At 36.0% G+C, this 547-nt stretch overlaps 1 pseudogene; it reads right to left on the minus strand.

The window, feature by feature from the left end:
* The window catches only part of LOC107569452 (striated muscle preferentially expressed protein kinase-like), a 48359-nt pseudogene that overhangs the window by 21127 nt on the left and 26685 nt on the right, over nucleotides 1-547 (minus strand).

A 547-nucleotide genomic window follows, 5' to 3' on the forward strand; every position in this document is an offset into this window, starting at 1 on the left:
AAGCATCACCTCTGATCCAGCAGCTACCACAGCATTCTTAAGTGGAGGTTCAGACATGGGGGCCTCTGCTGGGTCCACCTCCACAAACGTGTAGGAATCATCTGACAGGTCTTCTAGAAGGATCAGGCAACGGTTGTTACAGAAAGACCAAGTGACATTAAGTTAACATACGTAATAATGAACTCATTACAACCCCACAATGTCTAGTCATCTGTCTCTGGTTACAAATAACTTTAGTGATCTAAATTTAAACATTATGCTGGAATCAATGAAGAACTTTAATATGTTGCTCCATTATGGCAGAAGTAGCAGTAATGCAGTAAAATAGGCTTCATAAATGTGTCTGATCTTTGAGTTTTAAAGGAGTATTCTGTGTTCAAGTTAAGATCAATGGACGGCATTTGTGGCATGCTGATTACCACACAAATTTCCACTAGTTTCTCATTATCTTTTTAAAAAAAAAAGCTTACAGTAAGTAATTTACAAGGGAAATTAATAGGACTAATTCTCAATAATGAAAATACAATATAGCCACATTTTTTTTTTT

This window comes from Sinocyclocheilus grahami, unplaced genomic scaffold, assembly GCF_001515645.1.
Source record: "Sinocyclocheilus grahami isolate Dianchi unplaced genomic scaffold, SAMN03320097.WGS_v1.1 scaffold1347.1, whole genome shotgun sequence".
NCBI lineage: Eukaryota > Metazoa > Chordata > Actinopteri > Cypriniformes > Cyprinidae > Sinocyclocheilus > Sinocyclocheilus grahami.